General features: G+C 41.7%; 1 pseudogene; it reads left to right on the top strand.

The window, feature by feature from the left end:
• Positions 1 to 7,937: 7,937 nt before the first annotated feature.
• LOC130311755 (U2 spliceosomal RNA) lies at positions 7,938 to 8,040 on the top strand (annotated as a pseudogene).
• The last annotated feature ends 6,136 nt before the right edge of the window (positions 8,041 to 14,176 follow it).

Raw genomic sequence — 14,176 nt, forward strand, 5'->3', positions numbered from 1 at the left:
GGGTTCAGTGTTGGAAAGAAAGATTACCTGTTTATTTGATGCAGCTGCTTGCTGGCTAGTCCAGTGGGCCCCTACTGCAGGCAAAAGACAATAGATGGTGCCGCTTGTGTCTGGCCCCTGTTGGAGCGACCAGGCACAGGACTGCTGCTGCTGAATGTCCTCTTTAATTGAATAAGCTCAGCAACCAGCACACCTGTGCAGGTTGGACATGACATGATAGGTAGCTGTCTTTCAGGTAGTGGGTGCTGAATCTTGTTAATTGACATGGGGGTGTCATTGCTGTTGATTGACCATGCATTGGTACTGTGGTATTGGAATAATTAAAACAAATGTTGCCAGCCAGCCATCCATTGCAATAATGGATAGGACATCAGCTATGAGGCATTTGTTTGTACAAACTGCTGCTCACGACTAATGTTGTAATATAGTGTCTCCATCTGCTGGTGGTATTGAATAAGCAATAGTGCAATGATAGGGTCTGAAAAAGGAGTAAAATAAGAAGCAGCAGCATAGGAAAAAAGGAGGAAAGAAGGAAAACATGGAGAGAAGAAAAAAAGAAGGTAAAAAAAAGGTGAAAACATGTTTAAAAAAGTATTTCCATCTCTCTCTCTCTCTATATATGTATATATATATATATATATATATATATATATATATATTTAAAAGAAAAAAAAATTATATATATATATATATATATACACATATAGAGAGAGAGAAAGAGATAGATAGATAGATAGATAGATAGATAGATAGATACACATACATACATACATACAACATACATACATACATACATATGTGTGTATTGTTGGAGTTGCAAACATGGGTGCACTTGACAAACTCAGTGCGGCTATTCCCCATTGAAAGATTGTTGCATCCAGGACCCTTAGCACTGTGATATGCTACTCAATACCACTGGCATGGCCAGGTGTAAACAACATCTGACCTTTGTTGTGTATGTAACCATGGAGATTGTGATGTCACCTAGGCCCACCAAAGAACAGCCTTGTCAGAAGCAGCACTGCCATGATCAGAAGCAGCAGCACCATAAGTTTTCAAATAAGCTGGATTTAACCAAGACAAGTGAGTCCAATAGGATGCAGGTATGTCCTCTATCCTTACAGCTTCCCGTGGCTGTTGGTTTTATACCGTTTGGGGACAGCCAAGGAGGCGTCAGCAGGCAACACAGGTAAGTGTGTGCTTGTGTGTGTGTGTGTGTGTTTCCTATGCAGATCCTAAACCCAGTATCAAATGCAAGTAGGAGGAGTAAGAAGGGTTCCTGCCAAAGCCAGGTTATGGATTGCATTTAAAAATGGTCCATCAGAGTGAAATGGACTCCCATCTTCCTGCTTAGCAATAATGATATGGGTTTAGGGCCTGCTGTGTGTACTGGTGGGTGACTGCCACCCAGCCAGAGTGTGTATGGGAGGCTGCCAGCCAGCCTACCTTCCTACAAGTAGTGATGGTGCATGTGAAGGGGACAGCGTTGGTTCCTCCCCTTTCACAGTTATCACTTCTCATTCTTCCTTTTGGCTGGTATCAAATGTGGTGTCTGTTTATATCAGTTTACTATCTGATATGTTCCCTATCTGGTAGCATATATTAAGTGCACCACCAGGGTTCAGTGTTGGAAAGAAAGATTACCTGTTTATTTACTGCTGCAGCTGCTTGCTGGCTAGTCCAGTGGGCCCCTACTGCAGGCAAAAGACAATAGGTGGTGCCGCTTGTGTCTGGCCCCTGTTGCAGCGACCAGGCACAGGACTGCTGCTGCTGAATGTCCTCTTTAATTGAATAAGCTCAGCAACCAGCACACCTGTGCAGGTTGGACATGAGATGATAGGTAGCTGTCTTTCAGGTAGTGGGTGCTGAATCTTGTTATTTGACATGGGGGTGTCATTGCTGTTGATTGACCATGCATTGGTACTGTGGTATTGGAATAATAAAAACAAATGTTGCCAGCCAACCATCCATTGCAATAATGGATAGGACATCAGCTATGAGGCATTTGTTTGTACAAACTGCTGCTCACAACTAATGTTGTAATATAGTGTCTCCATCTGCTGGTGGTATTGAATAAGCAATAGTGCAATGATAGGGTCTGAAAAAGAAGAAAAATAAGCAGCAGCATAGGAAAAAAGGAGGAAAGAAGGAAAACATGGAGAGAAGAAAAAAAGAAGGTTAAAAAAAAAGGTGAAAACATGTTTAAAAAAGTATTTCCATCTCTCTCTCTCTCTCTCTCTCTCTCTCTCTCTCTCTCTCTCTCTCTCTCTCTCTATATATATATATATATATTTAAAAGAAAAAAAAATTATATATATATATATATATATATATATACATATAGAAAGAGAGAAAGAGATAGATAGATAGATAGATAGATAGATACATAGATACATACATACATTACATACATACATTACATACATACATACATACATATGTGTGTATTGTTGGAGTTGCAAACATGGGTGCACTTGACAAACTCAGTGCGGCTATTCCCCATTGAAAGATTGTTGCATCCAGGACCCTTAGCACTGTGATATGCTACTCAATACCACTGGCATGGCCAGGTGTAAACAACATCTGACCTTTGTTGTGTATGTAACCATGGAGATTGTGATGTCACCTAGGCCCACCAAAGAACAGCCTTGTCAGAAGCAGCACTGCCATGATCAGAAGCAGCAGCACCATAAGTTTTCAAATAAGCTGGATTTAACCAAGACAAGTGAGTCCAATAGGATGCAGGTATGTCCTCTATCCTTACAGCTTCCCGTGGCTGTTGGTTTTATACCGTTTGGGGACAGCCAAGGAGGCGTCAGCAGACAACACAGGTAAGTGTGTGCTTGTGTGTGTGTGTGTGTGTGTTTCCTATGCAGATCCTAAACCCAGTATCAAATGCAAGTAGGAGGAGTAAGAAGGGTTCCTGCCAAAGCCAGGTTATGGATTGCATTTAAAAATGGTCCATCAGAGTGAAATGGACTCCCATCTTCCTGCTTAGCAATAATGATATGGGTTTAGGGCCTGCTGTGTGTACTGGTGGGTGACTGCCACCCAGCCAGCCTACCTTCCTACAAGTAGTGATGGTGCATGTGAAGGGGACAGCGTTGGTTCCTCCCCTTTCACAGTTATCACTTCTCATTCTTCCTTTTGGCTGGTATCAAATGTGGTGTCTGTTTATATCAGTTTAATATCTGATATGTCCCCTATCTGGTAGCATATATTAAGTGCACCACCAGGGTTCAGTGTTGGAAAGAAAGATTACCTGTTTATTTACTGCTGCAGCTGCTTGCTGGCTAGTCCAGTGGGCCCCTACTGCAGGCAAAAGACAATAGGTGGTGCCGCTTGTGTCTGGCCCCTGTTGCAGCGACCAGGCACAGGACTGCTGCTGAATGTCCTCTTTAATTGAATAAGCTCAGCAACCAGCACACCTGTGCAGGTTGGACATGAGATGATAGGTAGCTGTCTTTCAGGTAGTGGGTGCTGAATCTTGTTAATTGACATGGGGGTGTCATTGCTGTTGATTGACCATGCATTGGTACTGTGGTATTGGAATAATAAAAACAAATGTTGCCAGCCAACCATCCATTGCAATAATGGATAGGACATCAGCTATGAGGCATTTGTTTGTACAAACTGCTGCTCACAACTAATGTTGTAATATAGTGTCTCCATCTGCTGGTGGTATTGAATAAGCAATAGTGCAATGATAGGGTCTGAAAAAGAAGAAAAATAAGAAGCAGCAGCATAGGAAAAAAGGAGGAAAGAAGGAAAACATGGAGAGAAGAAAAAAAGAAGGTCAAAAAAAAAGGTGAAAACATGTTTAAAAAAGTATTTCCATCTCTCTCTCTCTATATATATGTATATATATATATATATATATATATATATATATTTAAAAGAAAAAAAAAAATATATATATATATATATATATATATATATATACATATAGAAAGAGAGAAAGAGATAGATAGATAGATAGATAGATAGATACATACATTACATACATTACATACATACATTACATACATACATACATACATACATATGTGTGTATTGTTGGAGTTGCAAACATGGGTGCACTTGACAAACTCAGTGCGGCTATTCCCCATTGAAAGATTGTTGCATCCAGGACCCTTAGCACTGTGATATGCTACTCAATACCACTGGCATGGCCAGGTGTAAACAACATCTGACCTTTGTTGTGTATGTAACCATGGAGATTGTGATGTCACCTAGGCCCACCAAAGAACAGCCTTGTCAGAAGCAGCACTGCCATGAGCAGAAGCAGCAGATCCATAGGTTTTCAAATAAGCTGGATTTAACCAAGACAAGTGAGTCCAATAGGATGCAGGTATGTCCTCTATCCTTACAGCTTCCCGTGGCTGTTGGTTTTATACCGTTTGGGGACAGCCAAGGAGGCGTCAGCAGGCAACACAGGTAAGTGTGTGCTTGTGTGTGTGTGTGTGGGTGTGTGTGTTTCCTATGCAGATCCTAAACCCAGTATCAAATGCAAGTAGGAGGAGTAAGAAGGGTTCCTGCCAAATCCAGGTTATGGATTGCATTTAAAAATGGTCCATCAGAGTGAAATGGACTCCCATCTTCCTGCTTAGCAATAATGATATGGGTTTAGGGTCTGCTGTGTGTACTGGTGGGTGACTGCCACCCAGCCAGAGTGTGTATGGGAGGCTGCCAGCCAGCCTCCCTTCCTACAAGTAGTGATGGTGCATGTGAAGGGGACAGTGTTGGTTCCTCCGCTTTCACAGTTATCACTTCTCATTCTTCCTTTTGGCTGGTATCAAATGTGGTGTCTGTTTATATCAGTTTAATATCTGATATGTCCCCTATCTGGTAGCATATATTAAGTGCACCACCAGGGTTCAGTGTTGGAAAGAAAGATTACCTGTTTATTTGCTGCAGCTGCTTGCTGGCTAGTCCAGTGGGCCCCTACTGCAGGCAAAAGACAATAGGTGGTGCCGCTTGTGTCTGGCCCCTGTTGGAGCGACCAGGCACAGGACTGCTGCTGCTGAATGTCCTCTTTAATTGAATAAGCTCAGCAACCAGCACACCTGTGCAGGTTGGACATGACATGATAGGTAGCTGTCTTTCAGGTAGTGGGTGCTGAATCTTGTTAATTGACCATGCATTGGTACTGTGGTATTGGAATAATTAAAACAAATGTTGCCAGCCAGCCATCCATTGCAATAATGGATAGGACATCAGCTATGAGGCATTTGTTTGTACAAACTGCTGCTCACAACTAATGTTGTAATATAGTGTCTCCATCTGCTGGTGATATTGAATAAGCAATAGTGCAATGATAGGGTCTGAAAAAGAAGAAAAATAAGAAGCAGCAGCATAGGAAAAAAGGAGGAAAGAAGGAAAACATGGAGAGAAGAAAAAAAGAAGGTAAAAAAAAGGTGAAAACATGTTTAAAAAAGTATTTCCATCTCTCTCTCTATATATGTATATATATATATATATATATATATATATATTTAAAAGAAAAAAAATTATATATATATATATATATATATATATATACATATAGAGAGAGAGAAAGAGATAGATAGATAGATAGATAGATACACATACATACATACATACATACATACATACATACAACATACATACATATATATGTGTGTATTGTTGGAGTTGCAAACATGGGTGCACTTGACAAACTCAGTGCGGCTATTCCCCATTGAAAGATTGTTGCATCCAGGACCCTTAGCACTGTGATATGCTACTCAATACCACTGGCATGGCCAGGTGTAAACAACATCTGACCTTTGTTGTGTATGTAACCATGGAGATTGTGATGTCACCTAGGCCCACCAAAGAACAGCCTTGTCAGAAGCAGCACTGCCATGATCAGAAGCAGCAGCACCATAAGTTTTCAAATAAGCTGGATTTAACCAAGACAAGTGAGTCCAATAGGATGCAGGTATGTCCTCTATCCTTACAGCTTCCCGTGGCTGTTGGTTTTATACCGTTTGGGGATAGCCAAGGAGGCGTCAGCAGGCAACACAGGTAAGTGTGTGCTTGTGTGTGTGTGTGTGTGTGTGTGTGTGTGTGTGTGTGTGTTTCCTATGCAGATCCTAAACCCAGTATCAAATGCAAGTAGGAGGAGTAAGAAGGGTTCCTGCCAAAGCCAGGTTATGGATTGCATTTAAAAATGGTCCATCAGAGTGAAATGGACTCCCATCTTCCTGCTTAGCAATAATGATATGGGTTTAGGGCCTGCTGTGTGTACTGGTGGGTGACTGCCACCCAGCCAGAGTGTGTATGGGAGGCTGCCAGCCAGCCTACCTTCCTACAAGTAGTGATGGTGCATGTGAAGGGGACAGCGTTGGTTCCTCCCCTTTCACAGTTATCACTTCTCATTCTTCCTTTTGGCTGGTATCAAATGTGGTGTCTGTTTATATCAGTTTACTATCTGATATGTCCCCTATCTGGTAGCATATATTAAGTGCACCACCAGGGTTCAGTGTTGGAAAGAAAGATTACCTGTTTATTTACTGCTGCTGCAGCTGCTTGCTGGCTAGTCCAGTGGGCCCCTACTGCAGGCAAAAGACAATAGGTGGTGCCGCTTGTGTCTGGCCCCTGTTGCAGCGACCAGGCACAGGACTGCTGCTGCTGAATGTTCTCTTTAATTGAATAAGCTCAGCAACCAGCACACCTGTGCAGGTTGGACATGACATGATAGGTAGCTGTCTTTCAGGTAGTGGGTGCTGAATCTTGTTAATTGACATGGGGGTGTCATTGCTGTTGATTGACCATGCATTGGTACTGTGGTATTGGAATAATAAAAACAAATGTTGCCAGCCAACCATCCATTGCAATAATGGATAGGACATCAGCTATGAGGCATTTGTTTGTACAAACTGCTGCTCACAACTAATGTTGTAATATAGTGTCTCCATCTGCTGGTGGTATTGAATAAGCAATAGTGCAATGATAGGGTCTGAAAAAGAAGAAAAATAAGAAGCAGCAGCATAGGAAAAAAGGAGGAAAGAAGGAAAACATGGAGAGAAGAAACAAAGAAGGTTAAAAAAAAAGGTGAAAACATGTTTAAAAAAGTATTTCCATCTCTCTCTCTCTCTCTCTATATATATATATATATATATATATATATATATATACATATAGAAAGAGAGAAAGAGATAGATAGATAGATAGATAGATAGATAGATACATACATACATACATACATACATATGTGTGTATTGTTGGAGTTGCAAACATGGGTGCACTTGACAAACTCAGTGCGGCTATTCCCCATTGAAAGATTGTTGCATCCAGGACCCTTAGCACTGTGATATGCTACTCAATACCACTGGCATGGCCAGGTGTAAACAACATCTGACCTTTGTTGTGTATGTAACCATGGAGATTGTGATGTCACCTAGGCCCACCAAAGAACAGCCTTGTCAGAAGCAGCACTGCCATGAGCAGAAGCAGCAGATCCATAGGTTTTCAAATAAGCTGGATTTAACCAAGACAAGTGAGTCCAATAGGATGCAGGTATGTCCTCTATCCTTACAGCTTCCCGTGGCTGTTGGTTTTATACCGTTTGGGGACAGCCAAGGAGGCGTCAGCAGGCAACACAGGTAAGTGTGTGCTTGTGTGTGTGTGTGTGTGTGTTTCCTATGCAGATCCTAAACCCAGTATCAAATGCAAGTAGGAGGAGTAAGAAGGGTTCCTGCCAAAGCCAGGTTATGGATTGCATTTAAAAATGGTCCATCAGAGTGAAATGGACTCCCATCTTCCTGCTTAGCAATAATGATATGGGTTTAGGGTCTGCTGTGTGTACTGGTGGGTGACTGCCACCCAGCCAGAGTGTGTATGGGAGGCTGCCAGCCAGCCTCCCTTCCTACAAGTAGTGATGGTGCATGTGAAGGGGACAGCGTTGGTTCCTCCCCTTTCACAGTTATCACTTCTCATTCTTCCTTTTGGCTGGTATCAAATGTGGTGTCTGTTTATATCAGTTTAATATCTGATATGTCCCCTATCTGGTAGCATATATTAAATGCACCACCAGGGTTCAGTGTTGGAAAGAAAGATTACCTGTTTATTTACTGCTGCAGCTGCTTGCTGGCTAGTCCAGTGGGCCCCTACTGCAGGCAAAAGACAATAGGTGGTGCCGCTTGTGTCTGGCCCCTGTTGGAGCGACCAGGCACAGGACTGCTGCTGCTGAATGTCCTCTTTAATTGAATAAGCTCAGCAACCAGCACACCTGTGCAGGTTGGACATGACATGATAGGTAGCTGTCTTTCAGGTAGTGGGTGCTGAATCTTGTTAATTGACCATGCATTGGTACTGTGGTATTGGAATAATAAAAACAAATGTTGCCAGCCAACCATCCATTGCAATAATGGATAGGACATCAGCTATGAGGCATTTGTTTGTACAAACTGCTGCTCACAACTAATGTTGTAATATAGTGTCTCCATCTGCTGGTGGTATTGAATAAGCAATAGTGCAATGATAGGGTCTGAAAAAGAAGAAAAATAAGAAGCAGCAGCATAGGAAAAAAGGAGGAAAGAAGGAAAACATGGAGAGAAGAAAAAAAGAAGGTTAAAAAAAAAGGTGAAAACATGTTTAAAAAAGTATTTCCATCTCTCTCTCTCTCTCTCTCTCTCTCTCTCTCTCTCTCTCTCTCTCTCTCTCTCTCTCTATATATATATATATATATATACATATAGAAAGAGAGAAAGAGATAGATAGATAGATAGATAGATAGATAGATAGATAGATACATACATACATACATACATACATATGTGTGTATTGTTGGAGTTGCAAACATGGGTGCACTTGACAAACTCAGTGCGGCTATTCCCCATTGAAAGATTGTTGCATCCAGGACCCTTAGCACTGTGATATGCTACTCAATACCACTGGCATGGCCAGGTGTAAACAACATCTGACCTTTGTTGTGTATGTAACCATGGAGATTGTGATGTCACCTAGGCCCACCAAAGAACAGCCTTGTCAGAAGCAGCACTGCCATGAGCAGAAGCAGCAGATCCATAGGTTTTCAAATAAGCTGGATTTAACCAAGACAAGTGAGTCCAATAGGATGCAGGTATGTCCTCTATCCTTACAGCTTCCCGTGGCTGTTGGTTTTATACCGTTTGGGGACAGCCAAGGAGGCGTCAGCAGGCAACACAGGTAAGTGTGTGCTTGTGTGTGTGTGTGTGTGTGTGTTTCCTATGCAGATCCTAAACCCAGTATCAAATGCAAGTAGGAGGAGTAAGAAGGGTTCCTGCCAAAGCCAGGTTATGGATTGCATTTAAAAATGGTCCATCAGAGTGAAATGGACTCCCATCTTCCTGCTTAGCAATAATGATATGGGTTTAGGGTCTGCTGTGTGTACTGGTGGGTGACTGCCACCCAGCCAGAGTGTGTATGGGAGGCTGCCAGCCAGCCTCCCTTCCTACAAGTAGTGATGGTGCATGTGAAGGGGACAGCGTTGGTTCCTCCCCTTTCACAGTTATCACTTCTCATTCTTCCTTTTGGCTGGTATCAAATGTGGTGTTTGGTTATATCAGTTTAATATCTGATATGTCCCCTATCTGGTAGCATATATTAAATGCACCACCAGGGTTCAGTGTTGGAAAGAAAGATTACCTGTTTATTTGCTGCAGCTGCTTGCTGGCTAGTCCAGTGGGCCCCTACTGCAGGCAAAAGACAATAGGTGGTGCCGCTTGTGTCTGGCCCCTGTTGGAGCGACCAGGCACAGGACTGCTGCTGCTGAATGTCCTCTTTAATTGAATAAGCTCAGCAACCAGCACACCTGTGCAGGTTGGACATGACATGATAGGTAGCTGTCTTTCAGGTAGTGGGTGCTGAATCTTGTTAATTGACCATGCATTGGTACTGTGGTATTGGAATAATTAAAACAAATGTTGCCAGCCAGCCATCCATTGCAATAATGGATAGGACATCAGCTATGAGGCATTTGTTTGTACAAACTGCTGCTCACAACTAATGTTGTAATATAGTGTCTCCATCTGCTGGTGGTATTGAATAAGCAATAGTGCAATGATAGGGTCTGAAAAAGAAGAAAAATAAGAAGCAGCAGCATAGGAAAAAAGGAGGAAAGAAGGAAAACATGGAGAGAAGAAAAAAAGAAGGTAAAAAAAAGGTGAAAACATGTTTAAAAAAGTATTTCCATCTCTCTCTCTCTCTATATATGTATATATATATATATATATATATATATATATATATATATATATATATTTAAAAGAAAAAAAAATTATATATATATATATATACATATATAGAGAGAGAAAGAGATAGATAGATAGATAGATAGATAGATATAGATAGATATACATACATACATACATGCATACATATGTGTGTATTGTTGGAGTTGCAAACATGGGTGCACTTGACAAACTCAGTGCGGCTATTCCCCATTGAAAGATTGTTGCATCCAGGACCCTTAGCACTGTGATATGCTACTCAATACCACTGGCATGGCCAGGTGTAAACAACATCTGACCTTTGTTGTGTATGTAACCATGGAGATTGTGATGTCACCTAGGCCCACCAAAGAACAGCCTTGTCAGAAGCAGCACTGCCATGATCAGAAGCAGCAGCACCATAAGTTTTCAAATAAGCTGGATTTAACCAAGACAAGTGAGTCCAATAGGATGCAGGTATGTCCTCTATCCTTACAGCTTCCCGTGGCTGTTGGTTTTATACCGTTTGGGGACAGCCAAGGAGGCGTCAGCAGGCAACACAGGTAAGTGTGTGCTTGTGTGTGTGTGTGTGTGTGTTTCCTATGCAGATCTTAACCCAGTATCAAATGCAAGTAGGAGGAGTAAGAAGGGTTCCTGCCAAAGCCAGGTTATGGATTGCATTTAAAAATGGTCCATCAGAGTGAAATGGACTCCCATCTTCCTGCTTAGCAATAATGATATGGGTTTAGTGCCTGCTGTGTGTACTGGTGGGTGACTGCCACCCAGCCAGAGTGTGTATGGGAGGCTGCCAGCCAGCCTCCCTTCCTACAAGTAGTGATGGTGCATGTGAAGGGGAAAGCGTTGGTTCCTCCCCTTTCACAGTTATCACTTCTCATTCTTCCTTTTGGCTGGTATCAAATGTGGTGTCTGTTTATATCAGTTTAATATCTGATATGTCCCCTATCTGGTAGCATATATTAAGTGCACCACCAGGGATCAGTGTTGGAAAGAAAGATTACCTGTTTATTTACTGCTGCAGCTGCTTGCTGGCTAGTCCAGTGGGCCCCTACTGCAGGCAAAAGACAGTAGGTGGTGCCGCTTGTGTCTGGCCCCTGTTGGAGCGACCAGACACAGGACTGCTGCTGCTGAATGTCCTCTTTAATTGAATAAGCTCAGCAACCAGCACACCTGTGCAGGTTGAACATGACATGATAGGTAGCTGTCTTTCAGGTAGTGGGTGCTGAATCTTGTTAATTGACATGGGGGTGTCATTGCTGTTGATTGACCATGCATTGGTACTGTGGTATTGGAATAATAAAAACAAATGTTGCCAGCCAACCATCCATTGCAATAATGGATAGGACATCAGCTATGAGGCATTTGTTTGTACAAACTGCTGCTCACAACTAATGTTGTAATATAGTGTCTCCATCTGCTGGTGGTATTGAATAAGCAATAGTGCAATGATAGGGTCTGAAAAAGAAGAAAAATAAGAAGCAGCAGCATAGGAAAAAAGGAGGAAAGAAGGAAAACATGGAGAGAAGAAAAAAAGAAGGTTAAAAAAAAGGTGAAAACATGTTTAAAAAAGTATTTCCATCTCTCTCTCTCTATATATGTATATATATATATATATATATATATATATATATTTAAAAGAAAAAGAAAAAAAAAAAAAATATATATATATATATATATATATATACATATAGAAAGAGAGATAGATAGATAGATAGATAGATAGATAGATAGATAGATAGATAGATAGATAGATACATAGATACATACATACATACATACATACATACATACATACATATGTGTGTATTGTTGGAGTTGCAAACATGGGTGCACTTGACAAACTCAGTGCGGCTATTCCCCATTGAAAGATTGTTGCATCCAGGACCCTTAGCACTGTGATATGCTACTCAATACCGCTGGCATGGCCAGGTGTAAACAACATCTGACCTTTGTTGTGTATGTAACCATGGAGATTGTGATGTCACATAGGCCCACCAAAGAACAGCCTTGTCAGAAGCAGCACTGCCATGAGCAGAAGCAGCAGATCCATAGGTTTTCAAATAAGCTGGATTTAACCAAGACAAGTGAGTCCAATAGGATGCAGGTATGTCCTCTATCCTTACAGCTTCCCGTGGCTGTTGGTTTTATACCGTTTGGGGACAGCCAAGGAGGCGTCAGCAGGCAACACAGGTAATTGTGTGCTTGTGTGTGTGTGTGTGTGTTTCCTATGCAGATCCTAAACCCAGTATCAAATGCAAGTAGGAGGAGTAAGAAGGGTTCCTGCCAAAGCCAGGTTATGGATTGCATTTAAAAATGGTCCATCAGAGTGAAATGGACTCCCATCTTCCTGCTTAGCAATAATGATATGGGTTTAGGGTCTGCTGTGTGTACTGGTGGGTGACTGCCACCCAGCCAAAGTGTGTATGGGAGGCTGCCAGCCAGCCTCCCTTCCTACAAGTAGTGATGGTGCATGTGAAGGGGACAGCGTTGGTTCCTCCCCTTTCACAGTTATCACTTCTCATTTTTCCTTTTGGCTGGTATCAAATGTGGTGTCTGTTTATATCAGTTTAATATCTGATATGTCCCCTATCTGGTAGCATATATTAAGTGCACCACCAGGGTTCAGTGTTGGAAAGAAAGATTACCTGTTTATTTGCTGCAGCTGCTTGCTGGCTAGTCCAGTGGGCCCCTACTGCAGGCAAAAGACAATAGGTGGTGCCGCTTGTGTCTGGCCCCTGTTGGAGCGACCAGGCACAGGACTGCTGCTGCTGAATGTCCTCTTTAATTGAATAAGCTCAGCAACCAGCACACCTGTGCAGGTTGGACATGACATGATAGGTAGCTGTCTTTCAGGTAGTGGGTGCTGAATCTTGTTAATTGACCATGCATTGGTACTGTGGTATTGGAATAATTAAAACAAATGTTGCCAGCCAGCCATCCATTGCAATAATGGATAGGACATCAGCTATGAGGCATTTGTTTGTACAAACTGCTGCTCACAACTAATGTTGTAATATAGTGTCTCCATCTGCTGGTGGTATTGAATAAGCAATAGTGCAATGATAGGGTCTGAAAAAGAAGAAAAATAAGAAGCAGCAGCATAGGAAAAAAGGAGGAAAGAAGGAAAACATGGAGAGAAGAAAAAAAGAAGGTAAAAAAAAGGTGAAAACATGTTTAAAAAAGTATTTCCATCTCTCTCTCTCTATATATGTATATATATATATATATATATATATATATATTTAAAAGAAAAAAAAATCATACATACATACATACATATATACATAAACATAATAGAGAGAAAGAGATAGATGGATAGATAGATAGATACACATACATACATACATACATACATACATACATACATACAACATACATACATATATATGTGTGTATTGTTGGAGTTGCAAACATGGGTGCACTTGACAAACTCAGTGCGGCTATTCCCCATTGAAAGATTGTTGCATCCAGGACCCTTAGCACTGTGATATGCTACTCAATACCACTGGCATGGCCAGGTGTAAACAACATCTGACCTTTGTTGTGTATGTAACCATGGAGATTGTGATGTCACCTAGGCCCACCAAAGAACAGCCTTGTCAGAAGCAGCAGCACCATAAGTTTTCAAATAAGCTGGATTTAACCAAGACAAGTGAGTCCAATAGGTTGCAGGTATGTCCTCTATCCTTACAGCTTCCCGTGGCTGTTGGTTTTATACCGTTTGGGGACAGCCAAGGAGGCGTCAGCAGGCAAAACAGGTAAGTGTGTGCTTGTGTGTGTGTGTGTGTGTGTGTGTGTGTGTGTTTCCTATGCAGATCCTAAACCCAGTATCAAATGCAAGTAGGAGGAGTAAGAAGGGTTCCTGCCAAAGCCAGGTTATGGATTGCATTTAAAAATGGTCCATCAGAGTGAAATGGACTCCCATCTTCCTGCTTAGCAATAATGATATGGGTTTAGGGCCT

This window comes from Hyla sarda, unplaced genomic scaffold (assembly GCF_029499605.1).
Source record: "Hyla sarda isolate aHylSar1 unplaced genomic scaffold, aHylSar1.hap1 scaffold_1670, whole genome shotgun sequence".
Taxonomy (NCBI): Eukaryota; Metazoa; Chordata; class Amphibia; order Anura; family Hylidae; genus Hyla; species Hyla sarda.